The 23,160-nt window shown below is 48.5% G+C and overlaps 1 protein-coding gene and 1 long non-coding RNA gene across 5 annotated transcripts in view; both read left to right on the plus strand.

The window, feature by feature from the left end:
• Hip1 (huntingtin interacting protein 1) overlaps positions 1–23,160 on the plus strand; it is a 134,500-nt gene that overhangs the window by 310 nt on the left and 111,030 nt on the right. The gene's annotated exons all lie outside the window — the stretch shown is intronic.
• Positions 4–22,961, plus strand: LOC120095918 (uncharacterized). Its single transcript, XR_005491893.2, has 2 exons — positions 4–17,705; positions 17,744–22,961. It is a non-coding gene; the product is annotated as an uncharacterized LOC120095918 (long non-coding RNA).

A 23,160-nucleotide genomic window follows, 5' to 3' on the forward strand; every position in this document is an offset into this window, starting at 1 on the left:
AGATTCGAGAACCCTGGGGCATCCCTGGGGGCACCTGGAGTGATGCAGGGTGCTAGAGAGGCTTGGAACGGAGTGAGTCTTGCAGTCCCGGGAGGGAATTAGGCAAGGTGGCTGCGATCAGAATCATTTTGGGGTGCGGAACTAGGCGGGTCCCAGGGAGGTCCGGGACCTGGGCATCCCTACTGGCACGGGGGTCGGGGTGTACTCCGGGGAACTGCAGATTCCTGCAACTGAGAGAATAGCCTCGGCGAGCACCATCAGAGGTCACAAGGGAGGCCAAAGGGAGTCGAAAAGGGACTGATGGAAGGGGTGCTCCTGGGTAGGGGAAGCACTTGGAAGTCACTCGGTTTTTGCAAGTGTGGGGACACCAACGTAGAGGTGTAAAGGGTGGCTCTGATCGCTTTACTTTAGTATTGACTTCTTCCTTCATTCCCCAGCATCTCGTTCAACGGTGCCTCTAACTTGGCTCTCAGCAGCCCCAGCTGTTGGCCTCAGAGGCTGCGCCAAAGGGGTCTGAGTGATGGGAGGGACCGTAGGAAATGTGAAGTGTGGTCCAACTTGGAAAATGACCCCCGGGGGTTTGGAGAAATGGGGACGCGTGTAGGAATTGCGACGCTTGGACTGTCAGACCCTCGCGTGTCGGGTTAAGCTCTCCAGTGATACATAGAATCCTGATTTGCGGTTTTCCTTTCACCCTCCAAAATATGCCTGACAGCTACTAAGCAGACCGCCTGCCTTGTCTGGTCTGACCAGGGCAGATGGCCAAAATTCCACCGCGGTTATCAACAAAAAGCCACTATCCACTTTTATCTCAAGCTTTTATGCATGCTGTATCGATCGGACCGAGTCAAGTAGTGAGGCGCTGGGTGTGTAGTTACCAATTCATCTGTATGTAAAATCTGAGAGTACAACCCTTCGGATCCCACTGCGGAAGCTGGGCCCGTAGATTTCTTGTTCTCCTCTGGCTCTCCAAGTTCTACTTTGAAGATCGAGTTGACTTCAGCCAGAGGCAGCTCCCCTGTGGTGTTCTGTGAGTAGAAAAGGTGGAAGAGATAGGAGAGCCCGTGAGTTCTATAAATGGACGGTGCACGGAAGACAGCCTTTTCACCCCAGGGGACTTTAATCCACCTCTTGTTTCTGAGACCCCTGGATCCACTTCTTGTGTCTGGGGGAAAAAAGGGGTAGTTGTACCCGGGGAGGAGGAGAACCGGCATTCACTTACCTCTCAATGTCTAAGGGTTTTTGGAACTTTTTTAATTTCTCAGATCTTCTGAACTTTGGGCATTGCTGCCAAAAGGAAAAAGAAAGTTTTCATCTTCTCCCCGCTACAAACCTCTTTTATTTTTAAACTGAAAGAGGAAAATAAGCCGGAGCTATTTTGTGACATCCAACCGTCTGAGAATCTCTGATAGCTTAAAACTGGAGCAGTAAGTTAGACATAAAAGTTTGAGCTTGGGGTTGGGGATTTAGCTCAGTGGTAGAGCGCTTGCCTAGCAAGCGCAAGGCCCTGGGTTCAGTCGTCAGCTCCAAAAAAACAAAGACAAAACAAAACAAAAGTTTGAGCTTAGGCCCAGTGGAGCTGGCTAAGGGGCCACCTGCGTTTCATGCCAGGGAAGGAGCCATGTTGCCCTCTGACTTCAGTTTTGAGCTGCGCCATGAACACCCCTCCATACACACACACCCAAAATTACATTAAGAGTGTTTTTGAAAGTTTGAAATTAATAGACAGTGATAGAAATTAGGCATTTGAGGGGTTGGGGATTTGGCTCAGTGGTAGAGCGCTTGCCTAGGAAGCACAAGGTCCTGGGTTCAATCCCCAGCCCCGAAAAAAAAAGAAAAGAAAAAAAAAAAAAGAAAGAAATTAGGCATTTGAAATGTTTCCAGCCACAACTAACATTTTTCCTAGTTACCCAGGGAATACTCAACAGGAAGACTGGTAGGTCAGTGTCTAATTTTACCTTCGTAGAACACTTGTTATTAGTCAGATTTGGTGTGTGTGTGTGTGTGTGTGTGTGTGTGTGTGTGTGCATGTGTGCACACGCATTGAGATATACTACAGCAGAGTTTTTCAGTTATGGAAACTCCTCCCTCCCCTTTTTTTCTTTTCTTTTTGATTTTTACAGATAGGGTTTCTCTGTATAACAGCTCTGGCTGACCCGGAACTCACTTTGTAGATCAGGCTAGCCTCAGACTCACAATGGTCTGCCTGCCTCTGCCTCCCAAGTGCTGAGGGTTTTTTTTTTTTTAATTTTTTGTTTGTTTTGTTATTGTTGCTTTTGTTTTATTTGAGTGAGGATCTTACTGTGTTGCTCAGGCTAGCCTGGAACTCAGCTATGTAGACCAGGCTGGCCCTCAAACTTTCATCTCCCTGCCTTGGCCTCCCTAGTGCTCAGATTACTGGCATGAGGCAGCACAATCCAACTGAGTTGTTGAAATTCTCTCAAGCTGGCAGGCATGGTGGGACACTTTGACAATCCCAGCACTCAGGAGGCAGAGGCAGGAGGATCCTTGCCAGTGTGGTCTCCATAGCAGATTCCAGGCTAACCATGCCTATACATAGGGAGACCCTATCTGCAAAAGAATGTCAGTAACCCAAAAGTTACAAAATATAAGCAAAATGAACCAACAAAACCACTGATATCTTCAGAGACCAAGAGAATCAGCAAGGGTTTTATAATAATTGTAGCTAATGACTGCGTTTGGAGGCCCACTAAATACCGTGGCCTATTTGCTTTCTTTAATCTTCTCAAGAGCTGATGGAGTGGTTACCAACCCCAGTTTGCTTAGAGGAAATTGAGGCCTACCAAAGTTAAATAACTTGTTGGGTAAACACAGTTGGAAGTGGTCCCAACCTTTAACCATTGCCTTGCTACCTCGGAGTCCTGAGCAGCCCTGGAAGATGATTGAGTTCTGTTCGTTTCTTTTCGTCTTGAGACAGGGTGTCTTGTAGTTCTGCTGCTCTCTAACTAGCTATGAAGACAAAGATGGTCTCGAACCCCTGATCCTCCTGCCTCCACCCGAGTGCTGGGATTGCAGGGGTGCCCCCCACCAAGGCTGGTTTTAGGCAACACTAGCGATGGAACCCAGAGCTTCATGCATGCTAGGCAAGCCCTCTCCCAAGCAAGCTGTCACTATGCCACAGCAGACAGCTCTGTTTTGGGGCCGAGCACTCGGTGATGTGCTTTGATGGAATTATGTGCCCTCGGGTCTAACTTTCCTAATCCTCAATTTCCCAACTGTAAACTACAGATAGCACGGGGCCAGCTGGGGAGGTGGCTCAGTGATTATGCTTGGTGCACCATCTTGGGGACCTGGGTTCAGATCCCCAGAATCCACATTAAAAGAAAATGAAACAGGTGTAGCTCCTGTTTTATCCAAATCAGTGAGATTCAAGGTCAGTGAACCATCTCCAAAAAAAAAATGTGGAAGGAAATAGAGGAAGACACCCAGTGTAGACCTCTGGCCTGTACATGTGCACACACAGAGAAGTATGCTTCTGGGCACATAAGTATACAACACACATATATAAAATAAACATAATAGGGGCTGGAGAGATGGCTCAGGAGCTCTTCCAGAGGTCCTGAGTTCAAATCCCAGCAACCACATGGTGGCTCACAACCCTCTTCTGGTGTGTCTGAAGACAGCTACAGTGTACTCGTATAAATCAGTCAATCAATCAATAAAAACATAATATTTAACCTTGCAGTGTATGGAGAGGTGTTCTTGGCACAGCGTGAGGATGGAGGTCAGAGGACAGCTTGGTGTGCAATACATTAAGTATTAAATGACAGCATTTTGCAAATTATGGGCCACTATTGTGGTTTTTTTTCTATGTCGCAAGAATAGCCTCTTCCAGGCAATCTGTCCTTCTTAGCTCTTGACACTGTTTTCAGAATGTCACTGTCCCTTCCAGAATGGGGACCACTGACCAGCCAAGACTGTACCCCACCATCACCTCGTTCCCGGTTCACCTCAGCACAAGCATTAGTTGGGTGTTAGGGACAAGAATAGTGGTTTATTTTTTGACATACTTATTTTCAATCTTGCTTACTGAGTTGATCCTGTATTTGCTAGGACTTAATGTGTAAAAGGGAGAAGGCTGGGACGATGGCTCAGTGGCTGCTGCACAAGTGCAAGGGCCTGAGTTCAAATCCCTAGACCCCATGTAAGACTGAACCTGGGAGCAGCCCTGGAAACTTGCAGACCAGCTAGCTTGGGATGTGGGGTGAAAAACAAGAGAGCTTATCTCAAACAAGGTGGAAGTTGACTGGCACCTGAGGTGACTTTATGACCTCCACCATGTTTGTAGCATGACATGTGCATACACTCATGCACTCTCACGAGCGCACGGAAGAGGGAAGCGTGTGTATTGCTAACCCATTTATGGATGGATAAAGATAGTAATAAAGTTGTTTCTTCAATGACAGGAAGAGTCCAAGGAAGATAAAAGCAAAGCCTTTGCAAAAAGGTTTCCCATCCCTTCTTCTGTTTTGTTTTCTTGTTTTGTGTTTTGTTTTGCTTTGTAGACCAGGCTGGACTTAAATCTGATATATGGTGGAGGCTGACCCTGAACTCTTGGTCTTCCTGCCTACACGTCCCTAATACTGGAACTGTACACATGCTCTACCATATCTGGCTAGGCTTCCCGTGTGTTAGGCAAGCATATCAGAACCAGATTGCATCCTCAGACTTTGATTTAGTTTCAAGTTTAGGGACTGGAAAGTGGTGGAGAGCACATCCTGCTCTTCCAGAGAGCATCCATATCCAGTGGCCTCGCAACCACCTATAACTGTAATCCCAGGAAATGCACAGGCACACACATGCACACACATAGAAATGAACCATAAATTTTAGTTTGAGGCAGTGTCTCAGTAAATCACAGCAGCCGGCCCTATACTCGCTGTATAGCCCCAGGCCAGCCTCAAGTCTGTAGTTCTCCTGCCTGGGCCCTCCTAAGTAACTGGCTTGACTTACTTCATCGGCTGACAGTATTCTAGTATTGTTTTATTTTATTTGTTTGCTTTTAGGTCAGGGTCTTATGTAGTCCAGGCTGTCCTTGAACTCACTATGTAGCCAAGAATGACCTTGGACTCCTGATTTCCTGTAGGATCCAAAAAACAGTTCTCCCCTTCCTAAAAGCTACCGTGACTCTGGGGAGGATTTAGCTCACTGTAGAAGGTTGCCTGGCCAGCACAAAGACCTGGTGTGGTCTATCGAGAGGGGTTGAGGTAAAGCTGCTATGATACCTCGTTTGGGAAGCACTTTACAGTTTATAAGAATGGTGATGGGGGTTGGGGATTTAGCTCAGTGGTAGAGCACTTGCCTAGCAAGTGCAAGGCCCTGGGTTCGGTCCCCAGCTCTGGAAAAAAAAAAAAAAAAAAAAAAAGAAGTAAGAATGATGATGATGAATGGTCAGCCTGGTCAGCCAGTGAGTGAGTGACAGGGGGATGATTCAAAGCCAGGACACAGGCTCCCCATGTTAGGCCCCGCCCACCATGGTGCCCTCCAGTCAGACATGACGATATTTCTAGTAGGAGTTGGGGGAGGGAGGAATGTTACCAGTCAGATGAGGAAAAGATCTTGATCCAAATTTTCATTTAGCCTTGTTTGTTTGTTTGTTGTTTGTTTTGTGTATGTGTTTGACGGTTGCATATAGAGATCAGAGGACATCTTGTAGGACTTGGTTCTGGCCCCCCACAGTGGGCCCTGGTGGTTAAACTGAGGTTATTGATCTTGGCAGCAGGTGTCCTGGTTCTCGTTTATAAGACAGGGTCGCACTATATAGCTCTCTTTGAATATATGATCCTCCTGCCTCTGCCATTGGCATGCCGGGATTAAAGCGTACCCACCGTGCTTGACCCTCTGGCTATATCCTTAGCCAAAAAAAGCTTTCCTCTGTGGACTGTTTATTCTTTTAATATTATTTCGGGGAACACATACCATGGAGTGAACGCAGTCATGAGTAAGATCAAGATTAGCCCCGGAGGATCTGTGAGTCAGCAGAGGGGAGGGACTCTGTTGTGGTCAGAGGAACAAAGTAGCAGTCTTTTAAGGGTGTTAAAACCAAAGGCTCTGGGTGTGGGGGGGGGGTGGGAGAGTAGGGGGACTGGGGGTGGAGAGTTGGGGAGAGAGGGGGGAGGCTGAAAGCTTACCTTAGCTCAGATTTAGAGCACTTGATCAGAACAACCCAGTGAGGGGCTACAGGTGTGACTCACGGGTCCAGGAGGGACATACTCCATCATGGTGGGGAAGGCATGGCGGCGGGAGTAGGAGGCACGCACCATCCACAGTCAGGAAGCAGGGAGAGATGGATGCTGCTGCCTTTTATTATGCAGTGCAGGACCCCAGCCCGTAGGACACTAAAGTTTACCAAAAGCCCATATTTAGGATGGGTCTGCCCAGCCCAGTCTAGATGCCCCTTATACGCATGCTCACACATTTGTCTCCCAAGTGATTGAATGCCGTGCCTGTTGACAGTGTTAGCCATCTTTGATCCTGCCTAATTCCTGCTTGCTTTCTTCCTCCTTCTTTCCCCTCATCTTTGGGGTACCCACAAGGCTGACCTCACACCACTTCCCTTTTACATCTGTCCACTTCCTCGGCTCTCACCTCAACAGTTTCTAGTCTCACCACCATGACATCACTGCCCCACATCCCCTTCCTGACTTCCTGCCCTGTGGACCGTCTCTGAAGACATCTGCACCCCCATCCATGCCCTGTGCCCAGCCATTGGTCCTTCTGTGTCCCTGGCCCAGCCTCTTTCCTTCCTCTTGAACACACCGCTTGTGTTCTGATGTCTCCATGCTGTAATGTTCCTGTGCCCAGTTCTCCTTAGTTCCTCATGGTGCCTGCCCTCCTGACCATTTTCTTTCTTTTTCTCACCTCTCTCTTTTCCTTCCTTCCTTCCTTCCTTCCTTTCTTTTGTGACAGGGCTTCTCTGTGTAGCCCTGGCTATGCTGAAACTCACTCTGAAGACCAGGCTGGCCTCCAACTCTGAGATCCTCTGGCCTCTGCCTCCTGAGTGCTGGAATTAAAGGTGTGCACCACCATCTGGCTTTTCTCCCTTTACCGGACCCTTTTGTCAGGAACCTTGGTTAGAGGCTGAGACGATGCAGCTCAGTTGGTAGAATGCTTGCCTAGGTCAAAGCCTGGCTCCAGCATCACATAAACCAGGCCTGTTAGTGTGTGTCTGTCATCCTAGAACTCAGGAGGTGAAGGCAGGAGGATTGGGAGTTCAAGGATGAGGGTGGAGACGGCTCAGTGGCTGGGAGTGCACCCTGCTCTTGCAGAGGCTCTGAGTTCAGTTCCCAGCAGCCGTATAAGGCACAACCACCTGTAACTCCAGCTCCAGAGGATTGGACAGCCTCTTGGGTCCTCCATAGGCATACACGTACCCCCACCCATTACATACAGATAATCAAAATTAATAACTCAGGCTGGAGAGATGCTCAGTGGTTAAGTATGCTGGAAGCTACTGAAGTGGACATAGGTTCAAATCCCAGCCCTCACATTAGGGGGCCTTACAGCTACCTGCAACTCCAGTGCCAGGGAATCCAACACTCTATTCTGGCTTCTGCAGGCACCCGCACACATGCGGTGCACATATATACACTCAGGAATGAATCTTAAAAAACAAACAGATGTGGTGATGTACACCTTTAATCCTATCGCTGAGGAGGCAGAGGCAGGTGGATCTCCATGAGTTTGACACTAGCCTGGCCTACATATGGTGTTCCAGGCAAGCTGAGGCTTCATAGTTAGACTTTATCCCAAAAACAGTTTCAAGGTCATCCCCAGATTCTGTGTGACATGATACCTCCATGGTCCCTCGTCCTTGCCCTCATATAACACACACATGCACAGGTTGTCCTTTGTGGTCTGGTTGTACTTGGGTCACACATTCCAGTGAGTCTGAACCACTGGGCTATACTATATTATCACACTTATGCAAGCACAGATCGTGGCTTCCTGTGTTGATAGTTCCCTCTTGGACATGACTGTGAATCTCATTGTCCATGAGGGGACCCTTGTAGAAGGTAGGTGCTGGTGTGTCCATTGGCCAGACATAAATAAGGGAGGTAGAGACAAGAGAGGTATTGGTTTGTATCTGTATTCCCAGGTACTCAGGAAAGTGAGGCAGGAGGATTGAATGAAGGCAGGAGTTCATGGCCGGCATGGGCAACATATCAAGACTCTGTCTAAAATAAAATAAAATAAAATATAAAAACAAAACCAAGTATGATGTTCTCATTGCTTTGACAAAACCCGTGACCAGAGCAACTGAAGGGAGAAAGGGCTTACTGTGGCTTACAGTTCAAGGGTGCAGTCCATTACAGCAGGGGAGGCATGGCAGTGGGAGCATGAGGCGGCTGTTACACGGCATCCACAGTCAGGAAGCAGAGAGCCATGGATGCTGGTGCTCAGCTCGCTGTCTCCTTTTAGTATGTAGTCCTGGACCCCAGCCTAGGGAATGGTGCCGCCCACCTTCAGGCTGGGTCTCCCTCTTCTGCTCAGGTCAATTCTCCGAAAGCACTGGCCTAGATGAGCCCTCAGGGATGTCTCCTAGGTGACTCAAAGAGTCTCAAGCTCTAATGTGAGCTGGCTAAGCTACTCTGCTTAGATGATTGTAAATATCAAGGTGACAATCAAGGTTAACCATGGGGAACTGAAGAAATTGCACTTGATGCTCTTAGAGAGGACCAGAGTTTAGTCACTAGTACACACCTTAGACTGTTCACAACCTTCTATGATTCCAGCTCCAGGGGATCCAGTGACCTCTTTGATGTCCTTGGGCATTGTACATCATACACAGAGATGCACAAACAGACACATAAAATCAAAATCTTAAAAAAACAATTTGCCATTAGACCTGGTGTCTGTAGCAGACACTTCCAATCCCAGCCGCTTAGGGGACTGAGGCATAGAATCAAGGGGTCCAAGCTAGCCTGGGCTACAAGAAGGACTCTGTCTGTAAGAACCAAAGCAGCACAAGTCAGTCAGTTGTGTGCTTGTCTCACGAACATGAGAAACTGAGTTCAGTCTACTAGAACCCAGGTAAAGGGAATCTAGTGTACACACTTATAATTTCAGTGCTTGGGTGGGAGACAGAGAGAGACAGATCCCCGGGACTTACTGGCTGGCCAGCCTAGTCTGCTGTATAAGTTCCAGGCAAATTAGAGACCCCCACTCTCCTGGGGGGGATGGAAAGGTGGGTGGTTTACACCCGAGGTTATCTTCTGGCTTTTCCATGTACATACATAATGTGCCTGCTCATCTACACACACACACACACACACACACACACACACACACACACACACACGAAAATTTATTCAAAATGTATAAAATTACCTCCCTCCAGCCATGTGTATTAGATATGAAGCAATTAAATGTTGTATTTAGAGTCAACTCTAACCCCTGAAATATCTTAAATGTCTAAAATATGAAAAACTGTTCAGAATCTGAAAGTGTTCTTGTCCCAAGCGAAAATGCTGGTTTCAGTTTTTCTAGTGCTAGAGGCGAAACCCAGAGCTTTGCAATCTACCACTGGGCCACGCCCCCAGCCCCTACTGGGGGATTCTAGGCAGGGCTCTACCACTGAGCCACAACCCCAGCCCCTACTGGGGGATTCTAGGCAGGGCTCTACCACTGAGCCACACCCCCAGCCCCTCACTGGGGGATTCTAGGCAGGTGCTCTACCACTGAGCCATACCCCCAGCCCCTCACTGGGGGATTCTAGGCAGGGGCTCTACCACTGAGCCATACCCCCAGCCCCTCACTGGGGGATTCTAGGCAGGGGCTCTACCACTGAGCCACGCCCCCAGCCCCTCACTGGGGGATTCTAGGCAGGGGCTCTACCACTGAGCCACAACCCCAGGCATTCTGAACACTCGATTAAGGGATCCCTCACATTTAGATAGCCTGAGCCAGCTCTTCTGAGATAAAGTCTAACCACGCTAGTGTGCTGCTTGCAAAACAAGAGACTGGAGGCCATTGCAGGAGGTCCTTCTTGCTCCAGACTCAAGAACCTGTAGGGAGGCTTCACATTCTAAAGACACTCATTTCTGTGTCTCATTGTTTTCTATCCTCTTCTTTTTTGGAGACAAAGCCTTACGTAGTCTTATGTGGCCTCAGATCCCTAATCCTCCTACCTCTACCTCCCAACTTCTGAAATTACAGGCATATGTGGTGCTGGTCTTAATACCTAGTGTGTGTGTGTGTGTGTGTGTGTGTGTGTGTGTGTGTGTGTGTGTGTGTGTACTCCAGCAATACTGCTTGTATAGAGGTCAGAGGACAACTTTTGGGAGTCAGTTCTCCTCCCACCATGTGGGTCCTGAGGATCAAACTCAGGATGTCAGGTTTGGCTGCAAGTGTCTTTTCCTGATGAGCCCTTTTGCTGGCCCTTAATTTATATATTTCTAGCAGTCACTAAGATGCTGTGCTGGATGTTTCTCTCACTGGGGAATAGTGACCAGGGATTAGAGCCATGGGGCACTCAGAACCTTCAGGAGCACTGGGACTCAAAGAGCTGATCCCTTGACCCTCTCAGGCACCCCAAAATGTTCCTTACTTGGCTAGTCTTCAGTGGGGGCCGCATTGCGCACCCCAGTCATTGGCTTGCAAATTCTATTCCCTGAGGTGAGTGCGTGTAGGAGATGTGGGTGTGGCAGGAGCGGGCCGGTGGCCAGTCTGTCTGCCACTGCTTCAGAAGTTCTGATGGCCTGGAATATTGCCCACCTAACCAAAGGGAGTCTGTCAGTTCCACCTCCCGACAGGGCGGAGGCTGCTTCCTGTTTTTCCTGCCTGGGCGGGCAGGGAGGAACCTTGTTCCCAGCTCAGTGCCAGGAAGTGCAGTCTGATACTAGTGAGGGGAGAGGGGCCTGTGGTTGAGACGGAGGGAGAGAGAGAAGCATTTATTTCTTGGACAGACTCACAGCCTCTACCGCTGCTAATGCGTTAGCGAGACAGTTCAGGAAGCTGGGGTGCACCATCCGGGCGTTCGGTGCCGCCTGCGATTCAGTGCCGGCTAACGCTGCGTCCAAAGTTACATTTCCCTTGAACCTCTTTTGCACCACCAACTAAAAGATGCATCTCCGCATAATCTTTGGTCGTGGTCGTTTTCCCAGTACAGACACGAAAACTCAGGGAGGGTCAGAGATTTGCCTGTGAGTGCACAGGAAAGCTCCAGACCTGGTGCAGGTCTGATCGCAGAGGTTACTCGTTTTATTTTATTTGTAGACAGTGTCTCACTTTCTCCAACTTTCCACGTAGCTGTGGATGACCTTGAGCTCCTGCCTCCGCCTCCCCAAGGGTGGGGTAGTCAACTCCATGTCTGGTCTGCCTTTACATTTTTCAAAACATGAATTTGAGCCTGTGAAGGTGAAAGAGCGCTTCTTACCTTCTACCTTCATATAGGTGCCAGGATCTAACTCCGGTCATTAGGTGTGGCAGCAGTCGCCTCCACTGAGCCATCTCTCTGTACCCCCATCCCCCAACCCCCTTTAAAAATCTTTTTTTTTTAAAGATTTATTTATTTATATGTAAGTACACTGTAGCTGTCTTCAGACACACCAGTAGAGGGCATCAGATCTCGTTACAGATGGTTGTGAGCCACCATGTGGTTGCTGGGATTTGAACTCAGGACCTCTGGAAGAGCAGACAGTGCCCTTAACCACTGAGCCATCTCTCCAGCCCCCCCCCCTTTTTATATATAAGTACACTGTAGCTGTCTTCAGACACACCAGAAGAGGGCATCAGATCTCATTACAGTTGGTTGTGAGCCACCATGTGGTTGCTGGGATTTGAACTCAGGACCTCTGGAAGAGCAGACAATGCTCTTAACCACTGAGCCATCTCTCCAGCCCTAAAAATCTCCTTCAAACCTAGTCTGTGGCTGGTAACTAACAAACAAACAAACAAACAATAACACTAAACTAACCAACAACAACCAAGACAGTTGACACAGATTTGATCTTTCCAGACATACTTAGATATCTTAAATTCCTTCCAAAAAAAAATGGCATATGTACACCCTCCTTGGATGTAAGTGGTCTGTTGGTTAATGCTGTCAACTTGACAGCCTCTAGAATCACCTGGGAGAGGGGCCTTTGGACACAACTTCGAGAAACTATCTAGAGTAAGGTCAGCCTCTGAGAGTGACTTGATGAGGAGAGACCCGTGGTGACTGTGGGCAGAACCATTCCCTTGGCAGGGGATCCTGGACCCGTTTAAAACAGGGACAGTGGGGGTTGGGGATTTAGCTCAGTGGTAGAGCGCTTGCCTAGCGAGTGCAAGGCCCTGGGTTCGGTCCCCAGCTCCGAAAAAAAGAAAAAAAAAAGGTCAAACACAAGTTAATGTATTTTTATTATATTTTGTTTTGTTTTGAGACAGGGGTAGCCTCCGACTTGCAATCCTCTTTCCTCTGCCTTCTTTGCTGGGGTTTCTGGGCAGAAGGGAATCAGTGCCCAGAGCCCTTTGCTCAGATAGTAAAGCTAGAGAAAAGTTGGAATCAATTGCAGTGGCGTGAAAGCTGCCCTGGGCGGGGGGTTGGGGGGGCAGTGGTTGGAAACACCAGCCATCTGCCTCCCTTAGCCCATTAGCCTGAGTTTACTGTTCCATGAAGTCTTCTATACTTAAATCATTCTCTCTTCGATTTGAGATAAGGTCTCCTTATGTGTTCCAACCTGTTCTTGAGGACTCTTTACCTTAGTGTGTGTGTGTGTGTGTGTGTGTGTGTGTGTGTGTGTGTGTGTGTGTGTGTTGTTAGGAGGGTTGTGTGGGAGTGTGTGTGGGTGTGTGTGCACATGCGCACGTTCAGGAATGTGTGGTGCCCAAAGAGTCCCGAAAAGGGTGTCAGATGGACCCGAGCCGCAGTTACAGGCGGTGTGAGACAATCAATGTGGGTGCTGGGAACTGAACTCAGGTCTTCTGAAAGAGCAGTATGAGCTCTTTTTTCTTTAAAATATAATTTATTTTACGTATATGAGTACACTGTCACTCTTCAGACCCGAAGAGGACATCAGATCCCATCACAGATGGTTGTGAGTCACCATGTGGTTGCTGGGAACTGAACTCAGGACCTCTGGAAGAGCAGGCAGCGCTCTTAACTGCTGAGCCATCTCTCCAGTCCCGGTATGAGCTCTTAACCACTGACCAAGTTCTCTACCACCTTCTCCTTCTTGTCCATGTATGCATGTGCTCCTATGTGTATAATTATGGCACATGAGAAGGCTGGACAACCTTGGGTGTTTTTCCTTAGGTGCCATTTATTTATTTATTTATTTATTTATTTATTTATTTATTTAGTGTGTGTGTGTGTGTGTGTGTGTGCACATGCACCATGGCAGGCATGAAAATGCACAGGGAAACATGTGGGAGTCCGTTCTCTCCTTTCCCCATGTAGGTCCCAGGGATTGAGTTTCGGTCATCAGGACTAACAACAAGCACCTCTACTCACTGAGCTACCTTGCCTGCCCTCCCGCCTTCTTCTTGGAGACAGCGTCTCTGACCAGATAGTTAATGAGCCCCCCTGTGAACCCATCTGCCCGCCTCTGCCTCCCCATTGCTGGGATTCCAAGTGTATAGCACTACATTTGGCTCTTTTTAACATGGATTCTTGGGCTGAACTTAAGTCCTCATGCTTGCAAGACAAGGACTTTACTAACTGAGCTACCTTGCCAACCCTGTCTTTGAATTCTCTATTAGCTCAGGCTGTACTCAAACACGCTCCGTAACCCAGGCAACCTTGAATGCAGACCCTTCCTCTAGCTTTCAGGTACTGGAATTGCAGGTGCGTACCACAAACACAGCTGCGTTTATGGTCTATCTCAACACTACCACAAACACAGCTGCGTTTATGGTCTATCTCAACACGCAGAAGATTGAAACTACACAAAACACAGCTCTTCCCAGGGAGAAGGCAGTGTGTGTAGGGGCTTGCCCATTGTCCGTCCACACGTGCTTTACGTTGTGTCCCAAACTCAGCCTTCCCAAAAGCATGCTCAAAGGCATCTGGGAACATAAGCAAGTGGTTGACCTATGAGTCATGTACCTGCTTGCTGCCTCCCAGCATGGCATAGCTTGTAGCCAGGAAGTAGAGACCGTCATTAATCCACACGTTGCCTGCGGTCTCTGGCTTCTGTTCATTGTGTTTTCTTCCATAGATACCAAGGACCCGTAAGTTCCTTGCTTAGCTTTTTAGTGTGGTGGCCCGGCACGCAGCAGAGGGCTTTAACCAGTTGAGCGCCAGTGCCGATGACATGTAGACCGATCAGGTGGGTGGTGGAGTTTTCAAAAGGAGGAGACAAGACCATGGATGTGTCTAAAGAAAATGCAAGGTCTGGGGACAGACTCGTTTGGCATGGACTGCAGGCATAGCTCATGCTCCCAAGGGGAGCTGGGTTGCAAAGAACTGAGCTGTAGAGGAACCGTGGGAGAGCCTCCGGGAGCATCTGGGAGATGACCCTTGGGAATCTACACACAGAATGACTTTGTTACAAGGGTGCTTTGAGTTTTGGGATTGTTCATTTGTGTTTTCTGTCTGCTTTCCACAGATGCCAAGGACCTGTTAGTTTCTCATTTATTTTTTAAGTGTGGTGGTCCAGCACTTAGCAGAGAAGCTTAGAGCACAGCATCAGTGAAGTGTACCTTCCAGACAAACCTTCGTGGGCGTCTTTGTTTCTTTGTTCCCTTCCTTTCTCTTTGTTTCATTTCCTTCCTTCCTTATTACATTTTTTTTACTCATTTTAAAGTTTTATTTATTTTTATGTAAAGTGTGTGCGTGTACACGTGCATGCGTGTGTGTGTGTGTGTGTGTGCATGTGTGAGAGTGTGTGTGTGTGTGTGTGTGTGTGTGTGTGTGTGTGTGTATCTTCAGGGGCCCGAGCAGTCCAGAAAGAAGAGGGTAGATCTCCTGGATAGAACTGGGTTACAGGCAATTGTAAGTCACTAGATGCGGGTGCTGGGAACTGAACTCTGGTCCTCTGCAAGATCAGTACATACCCTTACTGAGTGCCATGGTGAATGTGTAGACATCAGAAGACAACTTCTAGGAGTCAATTCTCCCTTTTCACCAGGTGGGTCCCAAGGATCAATCATCAGACTTGGCAGCAAGCACCTTTACCCACTGAGCCATCTTGCCAGCCCACACAGCGTGCTGGCTTGTCTTTGAACCATTTGAGCTCCAAGGCCATGTTTGGTGGAGATCTTGTGCCATGTACTTTTGGTATCCGTTGGCTGTGGCTTAACTGGGGCAGTATTCCCTATTTATTTTGTTTCGCCTCTGCTTATTATGCATGTGGGGGTGTGGTCATGTTCATGCCAAAGACATGGAGGTCTGAGGGCTATTTTTAGGCATTGGTTCTCTCCATCCGCTGTGGGTCCTGAGGACTGAACTCAGCTTGTGGGTTTTCACAAGAAGTACTTTTACCCTCTGAGTCATCTTGTCCACCCTGGGGCCATATTCTTGTTGTTCCTGAGCTGGTATCCAGTGATGTATGCCCGCCAATCACGTGTTCTGTGCTGAGCGGTTCTTATTTCTCAAAACAAAGAATAACAAAGAGGCCTGGGAACATGGCTTTTTGGAAGAGCTAGAGCCTAGACTCCCCCAGTGAGGGGCTGGGGTCGTGGCTCAGTGATAGAGTGTTTTCCTAACACACACTATGTCCTGAGTTCTGTTCTCAGTACTACATACACATTTACACACACACACACACACACACACACACACACACACACACACACACACACAGACGAATAGCGTCTTATATTTTCCAAGTGAGCTCAGTGCAGCCACTCCATCTATAGGCAAAGAACTTTCCCTAAGTTTGTAAGCACAAAGGAGAGTCCAAGCACCTGGAGATTTCACATGTTAGAATATTCGCATATGCATAACATTGGCATGTGCGTAATGAGACCTCTTGGGGCTGAGATCGCCTGTGCATCTAATGCATAGCGCTAGAGGGCAGCACTCGTAGGCAAGGACCAGAGGAAGGCTTCTAGTGCACTAAGGGTTGCCCTTGGTAACTTCATCATGGACACAGGGACCTCTGGCCTGGGACTACAAGGAGTTGAATTGTACCTGAGTTTGGAAGCAGATTCCTCTATGTCTCTAGTAAGGAGGACACCTTGATTTTTAGCTCATTGGAAGAAGCTGTACTGGGCTAATTTGCAGCGCTACAAGACTAGAAATGGGTGCCATTGTCAGTGTTCTCCAGAGGCGTAGCGAGGAGGATCATGAGTCTGAGGTCAGAGCTACATGGTGAGAAGTTCTGTCAAAAACAAAAAATAAAACCCAACAAACAAACAAACAAACAAACACCTCACTAACTGCATTAACTGGGGGCTGGAGAGATGGCTCATCGGTTAAGAGCACTGACGGCTCTTCCAGAGGTCCTGAGTTCAACTCCCAGCAACCACATGGTGGCTCACAACCATCTGTAATGGGATCTGATGCCCTCTTCTGGTGTATCTGAGGACAGCTACAGTGCACCTATATATAATAAATAAATAAATCTTTTTTAAAAATTGCTAACTAGGATGGGAAGGTGGCTCAGTGGGTGAAGCATTTTACCCAAGCCCATTGCCCAAGCCTAGGACCTGCGTTCCAGATGCTTAGACTCACATAAGCCAGGACCACAGCAAGTGTCTAATCCCAGAGTTCTCACAGGGAGTTGGGAGGTGGGGACAGGAGGCTCTCCTGGGCTGGCTAGCCTGTCTTCTGTGGTCCATGTATACCACAGTCACACTCACACACACTAAGACGTCAGACAGACAGACAGACAGACAGACATCTTAGCCATGGATGTTTTATGTTGTCGAGTTTGTAGCCATTTGTTTGTGATGGAACTTGAACAAGCCTGGGCCAGCAAGATGACCTGAGTTTAATCCCAGGGACCCACGAGGGAGAAGGAGAGAACTGACTTCAGAACATTGTCCTCTACTGTCACAGGGGCCCCCACCCAAATACACAAATAAATGTAATTCAGAAGGCGGGGAGGAGTGGGGTGGGACAAAGTTAATGGATAAGCCATGCTCCCAGGCAAGATTCTAAGCATCTCCAAGACCTGACTTCACAGACAGACAAACCACCATGCTGGGCCCCACGGGACCTATGCTATTTGATGTATGCCTTTCGGGGCTGTAGATCAGACACTGGAATTCCACAGTTGGCACCCGTTCCCAGAAGTTTATCCTGAAAGGACAATTCAACAGTCCGTTCAGAACATATTTTTTTTCCCTGCTGGGCCACCAAGTTCTTTGATACAATTCCAGGTTGGAGATCTCAGATCTAATTTACTGAACTTGTAAAAGGGAGAAAATTTTTTAATGAAATTGTGCTATTTTTGAAAAGTGGGTGGGAAACTCTGATGCTGAGACAGAAGTGGATGGGATGTCTATGAAGAAGAAAGCAGGCCCAGAGACAGGAAGCAGAGGGGGGATCCAGGAGTGAGGCCCAGGCAGCAGAGGGGGGATCCAGGAGTGAGGCCCAGACAGCAGAGGGGGGATCCAGGAGTGAGGCCCAGACAGCAGAGGGGGGATCCAGGAGTGAGGCCCAGGCAGCAGAGGGGGGATCCAGGAGTGAGGCCCAGGCAGCAGAGGGGGGATCCAGGAGTGAGGCCCAGGCAGCAGAGGGGGGATCCGAGAGTGAGGCCCAGGGATCCTGCTGTGCCCTATGCTGACTCAGGCTTGTGCTGGAGATCTGGAAGGTTCTGCTGTTCCTGGGCTTGTGCTGGAGATCTGGAAGGTTCTGCTGTTCCTGGGCTTAACTACAGAGGAAGCATGCACTTGTGGAATACTGACTTCAGACTTAGCAAGCCTGAGCCATAAAGACGCTCGTTTCCAACCCTCCAGACCGGACTGCCCAACCACACACCACCTGATCCCTGGAACCCATGTGGAGGAAAGGGAGCATCGATACTCTGGAAGTTATCCTCTGACTTACACGCATACAACACACACACATACACACACACACACACACACACACACACACACCCCACATACCCCACATATATACACACCACATACATAACTATACAACCAAACACACACACACACACACACATATATCACACAACCACATACACACACCACATAAGCAGCTACATACACGCATATACATACAGTACACATACAACCACACAGACCAAATAAACAGCTACACACATACCACACACACCCAGATACACCACACACACACACAAACAGCCTTTCACATACCACCCCCACCACACACCACATGCACCACAGACATACACACACCACATAAACAGCCACACACATACCACATTCAACCACACATACACACAACACACAAACAGCCACACACAAACCACACACAACCACATGTACACACCACACACAAACAGCCACACACAAACCACACACAACTACACACACACACACACACACACACTCCACAAACACAACCACACACACACATACAAACAAACACATACACCCACCCGTACACACTTAGAAAATGCATGCAGACTTCTGATCAGGACTCTTCAGAAATGCTGAGGTCTAGAGGAGCAGGAGAGGTTGGAGGAATGGTCAGGTGGGAGGATGCTAAGATGAGGTGCGATCTGGTTTGCCTCTTGGAACAGGAAGACCACAGTGCTGGTGAACTCAGCGGCGGTCAGCAGCACAGCCGGCAGTGTGAAAGCCAGGGAGTCATGGTCGTGGTTGCGGAAGATGTTGGCTAATGCAGAAGGGAGCTGGATAAAGTGCATGGGCAGCTTAAGCAGTCCTTCTGGAGATCTAAGAGGATCTCAAACCGAATGCTCAGCAGAATAAATGGTGCGTACTGAATCAGCGAGGGCCGAGTGGGCATGTGGTTCCTTTCCACTATGGCATCTTTACCCCTGGGACAGCAGACAGGGTGGCAGTGCCTCTGTTCTCCTCTCTTTCTTCCTCCTGTCTTTAGCAGGGTTTCAAACTCGCTCAGGATGTCTGGGAACTCATGACCCTCCTGCCTCTACCTCCCAAATGCCAGAGTCACAGTTGTGTAACACTAAACCCACATCATGGGATGCTGAGGACTGAACCGGGGCTTCGCGTGCTCTTCCAGTGGAGCTAAGGCCTCAGGATCCTATTGTAACTGAGCAGTACCATGTGCGGCTTACATCTTTGTTTCTATTCAGCCCCTCACGTCGCCTAGATGCGTTGACATTGGGCCCTTCGAATGAACTAAACAGGAGTGGCCACAGCAGTAGCTCGTGCTGGCTGTTGTCCCTGTCCCCTGGTACTGAAGTCTTCCTTCCTGACCCCAGTAGACATGCTCCCATCTCCCAGGTTCCCTTCACCTTTCTGCCTCTCCCAGGGCTCTTTGTAGGGATGACTTCCTGTGGCTTGTGGGTTGCGTCTGCCTGGTGTTCCTTAGGTGACAGGGTTGTGCATATAGGACTACTAAAGAAATGTGTTTTGTTAAGGAATAACTGACTGAGCGGATGAGAGGATGAATGGGTGAACGATTGAATGGCTGACTAAAACAATACGATCAGTAAATGAAAGTAAAAGAAATAAATATGATGATAAACACAATAAATAAGTTGAATGGCGCGTAAATCAGTGGTGGAGTGATTGGGTAAATAACTCATGTCTGGATGAGTCACTGAGTGAATGAATGAATGATGATGATGAATGGTTAGTGTGTAAGTGAGTGTGCAAATGACTGAGCGATTGTGTGAATGAGCAGTGGAGCTCATTGGGAGTGAACCAGTGTGTGGTTGGTTGGATGACTGAGTGAGGGAATTAATGAATGAGTAAGTACAGGTCCTTCCCACCCGCTAGAGGGTTGTCCAACTCGTGGCTTCTCACGTGGCCACCCTACAGCAAGCCATTCTCCACTGTGACTCTGAAAAGGCCCCTAAGGCTTCATTATTTTCTCCGAAGTCTTGGACGGCAGTCACCTATCTAGAAGAAGCCATTCGCCCGCCAGTGTTTTCACACTGCTCCAACATCTCTGGCCTCCAAGCAGGCTGCCAGGGCCCGGGAGCCCTCCTGGCCTCTCCTGTCGCTGAGAACTTGCCACAGGAAATCAGGCTTATTTTGAGGGCCAAATAGTCTCTAAAAATAGCTTCCTGGCGCAGATATTTAAAGAACGGTGCCGATGGTGTTATGTCTGCACAGAGAAGGGAAAAGACAACTTCACGATCCCCTGTGAGGGAGAGCGGGAGAGCAGAGCCACACCAGGTTTTCTTGGGAGCAGAGCCAGGACCAGGTGTCAAGGTTTTAATTACAGAGGTCCCAGGTGCTTGTCCAAGGCCTGTGGCCAGCCCAGGGCTCGAAGTTTACATTTCTGTTTCCAGGCAATCTTTTCAGTATCGCTCCTGCTGTCTCTGTTTAAAAATACCTCAAGAGCCGGGCATGGGTGTGACCGATCCCAGCACTCAAAAGCCTGATGCAGGAGGATCACGAGTTCAATGCTAGCCTGGGCTATATAGGCTACTCCAACTCAAACAAAAGGCCTAAAACACAAAACCCCACTCCTGTCTGGAATGTGGTAACCCAGGCATCCTCCCCATCCCTGTCTAACTCAGGGGAGCCATGCCCTGGGAGGTGTCCCCTATAGCCTCAGGGCTCACAGGCAGCACAAGGAGGGAGCTTGCCTTGAATAATCCCTTTGCCAACCTCTCTCCCTTTCTCCATCCCTCTTCCTCCCTCCCTCCCTCTACCGCACTCTCTGCACTCTCTAGGGCTGGGTGACAGTCAGCAAGTGGTGAGGGTCGGGGCCCTGGAATCTTTCTGGGGAAAAAGGGAAATTGCCAAGTGTAGAAAGCAAGGAACAGTTCATGTCAGAGAGAGAGAGAGAGAGAGAGAGAGAGAGAGAGAGAGAGACAGAGAGAGAGACAGAGAGAGAGACAGAGAGACAGAGAGACAGAGAAACAGAGAGAGACAGAGAAACAGAGAGAGACAGAGAAACAGAGAGAGACAGAGACAGACAGAGAAAGTCAGGGGGACAGAGAGACAGAGACAGAGAGAGACACAGAGAGAGAAAGAGATGGAGAGTTCAGCCCTGAAATTCCACTCATGCATGGTAGCCTGGGGCCTCCCTCCCGGCAGATGCCCCGACCTGCTCTCTCTCCTCCAGGCTTCATTAGGGCTGTTGGACAGACAGAATGACCTTTATTAGGGCTGTTGGGCAGACAGAATGACCTTCAATAGGGCTGTTGGGCAGACAGAATGACCTTCAATAGGGCTGTTGGGCAGACAGAATGACCTTCAATAGGGCTGTTGGGCAGACGGAATGACCTTAAGGAAGTCTGACCTTTTTAGGCCAATGTTTTTGTATCTCAAGTGTTCTAAACTAAAAATAGAACTATCAGAGAGGGGGGAGTTTTAAACCTCTTTGGGGGCTGAATTTATGTCTCTGTTGGGAAGAAAATCAAAACAAATACCTTTTTCTGTACCAAGTGCTGACACAGTGAACATTCTCGTCTCTGTGTTTGTAGCTTACATTTCTCCGGCTTTCCCTCTGTGGTGGTCAAGAGACTGGCGTATGTTCCTCTTCTCATCCCCATGAGAAAATGCCTGGCAAAAGCAACTTCAGAAGGAAAGGCTTTGCTGAATGGGGTGATGCACACCTTTAATCACAGAACTAACAGAGTTAGAGGCAGGTGGATCTTTGTGAGTTCAAGGCTAGCCTGGTCTACATAGCAAGCTTTAGCACAGCCAGGAATACTAATGGAGAGACCCTGTTTCCAAGAAGAGGAAGAGGAGGCCGAAGGAAAGAAAAGGAAGGAAGGAAGGAAGGAAGGAAGGAAGGAAGGAAGGAAGGAAGGAAGGCCTCCAGCCTAGGGAATGGTGCTGCTCACATTAGGACGGGTCTTGTCACTTCATTTACCCAATCTAAAGATGTCCTCACAGATGTGCCTGGATGTTTATCTCTTAGATGATTCTAGAGCCTGTTAAATTGACAATCAACGTAAACTACCACAGCATAAAAGCAGAAATAGTTTTTGTCTCTTGTGGGTTTTTTTTGTTTGTTTTTTGTTTTTTTTGGGTTTTGTTTTTGTTTTTGTTTTTCTAGAGACAAGTTCACACAGTTCACACATTCTTTATTTGTTTGAGACAGGATTTCCCTGTGTAGCTATCCTGGAACTTACTCTGTAGACGAGACTGGCCTCGAACTCAGAGAAGAGATCTGCCTGCCTCTGCCTCCCAAATGTTGGGATTAAAGGCATGCACTACTACTGCCTGGAAAGTTCTCATACTCTTAACATTCTTTTGGCCTGAAATTCACTATTCTAGACCAGACTGACCTCACATTTATAATGATCCTCCTGCCTCAGCTTCCTGAGTGCTAAGATTATAAGCGTGCACAACATGGCTCCAAAAAATTTAATAAAAATTGTTGGCATGTAAAAAATTTATTCAAAAGAAACAACGTAACAATGATGACTCCCCCAAAACAACAAAAACCTATCCATGCTGGAGCAGCAAGATGGCAGTAGAGCCCCTGCCTAAAATCCTCCAGTGAGGGGCTGGGGACGTGGCTCAGTGGTAGAGCACCTGCCTAGAATCCCCCAGTGAGGGGCTGGGGGCGTGGCTCAGTGGTAGAGCACCTGCCTAGAATCCCCCAGTGAGGGGCTGGGGGCATGTCTCAGTGGTAGAGCCCCTGCCTAGAATCCCCCAGTGAGGGGCTGGGGGCGTGGCTCAGTTCTTGGTACCATGTTCTAATCACCATGGTAGTCAGTCAGCAGATGACACTTCTTTCAGGGCTTGCTGTGCCAGGCATAAAATGAGATGCTCCACTCATGGAGTCTCTGTCTGGTCCCTTGAGAGCGGAACCTGTTATCTTGCCATTTTCTTTGCTAGTTCTACTGAGGTCCATTGGAGTTGGAATGAGTGAGGTCTTTGGAATGTCAACATTCCCTCCCCAGCGCTCACCATTGAGTCAGATAGGCCTGGGTGCCCGGATTAAAACACACTTGATTTCAGAGTTCAAGTTACTTTTAGAACAGAGAGAGAGAGAGAGAGAGAGAGAGAGAGAGAGAGAGAGAGAGAGGAGGCTGAGTGGTCAAGGCTCAGCCTTCTGTAACCACAACAGCAAGAGATGCCTAAAAATGGTAGGAAGAGCCGGGGAAAGTGGGTTTAATCATCTCCAGCTACTTGTGAGAGTGCTTGGAGCTGTACAGCGCTTTTCAGCTTCACAGA

The sequence above is a fragment of the Rattus norvegicus genome, chromosome 12 (genome assembly GCF_036323735.1).
Source record: "Rattus norvegicus strain BN/NHsdMcwi chromosome 12, GRCr8, whole genome shotgun sequence".
NCBI classification, from domain to species: Eukaryota; Metazoa; Chordata; class Mammalia; order Rodentia; family Muridae; genus Rattus; species Rattus norvegicus.